A 1,064-nucleotide genomic window follows, 5' to 3' on the forward strand; every position below is an offset into this window, starting at 1 on the left:
GATATATCTTTACGAAATTTTGTGTAAGTTATTGTTTATAGAAATAATGTAGTTTTTGAAGAACTGATTCAGATCGATTTACTATAGCATATAGCTTCCATACAAACCGAACGATCGGAATCAAGGGCTTGTATGGAAAACTTTTGCATATGACGTTGTATCTTCACGAAATTTGCCATGGAATATTGCTTAAGGTAATATCATAATCTCAGACAAAATTGTTGAGATCGAATTACAGTAGCACATAGCATAGTTACTAAAAGAAATGGTGAATGGTTCTTTCAATGCATAAACGTAAAGATTTCTTAAAATAAAAAAATTATACTGACAGCGGTGGGATTCGAACCCACGCCCTTTCGGACTGGTGCCTAAAACCAGCGCCTTAGACCGCTCGGCCACGCTACCTACATAAGTAACGTGGTCAAAATTAAAAAAAAAAAAAAAAAAAAAAAAAAAAAAAAAAAAAAAAAAAAAAAAAAAAAAAAAAAAAAAAAAAAAAAATGGAAAAAAATGCTACTTAAGTGCTTGTGTATCAGTGTAGGTTTTTAGTCGTCTGTCCATATTTTCAATGTATATTTATAGTATTTATGTTACAACACNAAAAAAAAAAAATGCTACTTAAGTGCTTGTGTATCAGTGTAGGTTTTTAGTCGTCTGTCCATATTTTCAATGTATATTTATAGTATTTATGTTACAACACCGACATGAGCCGCGTAGACACTGATTAAACCCCATAGAGCAGATGCCGGTCAAAGTTGGTGAAAACTACTGAAAGCTCGAGCGAACAGTTGTTAGTCAGAAGCAGAAACAGTTTGAGCTAGTGTAACCTAGGAAGGTACTAGGAACCAATGTGAGATCGATATCACCAGTGATCAAAAGGTGAGGAAGTAAATGATCGGAAGAGCCAAAGAGGTTGAGAAACTTTAGTGACAGTGAGTATCAGTAGGCACTGATGAGTGCTGGGTAAGTTGGATGTGGATTTTGGCGAGAAGTCTATCTGGTATGGAATGTTGTTACTTATGGACGAAAACTTACATCGTTAACTAAGCTAATACTTGAGAGTG

At 34.5% G+C, this 1,064-nt stretch overlaps 1 non-coding gene across 1 annotated transcript; it reads right to left on the reverse strand.

The window, feature by feature from the left end:
• Positions 1–325: 325 nt before the first annotated feature.
• Trnal-uag lies at positions 326–405 on the reverse strand. The gene has a single exon. It is a non-coding gene; the product is annotated as a tRNA-Leu (tRNA).
• Positions 406–1,064: the final 659 nt, after the last annotated feature.

The sequence above is a fragment of the Bactrocera latifrons genome, unplaced genomic scaffold, assembly GCF_001853355.1.
Source record: "Bactrocera latifrons isolate USDA-ARS-PBARC rearing strain unplaced genomic scaffold, ASM185335v1 scaffold_65, whole genome shotgun sequence".
Classification (NCBI taxonomy): Eukaryota; Metazoa; Arthropoda; class Insecta; order Diptera; family Tephritidae; genus Bactrocera; species Bactrocera latifrons.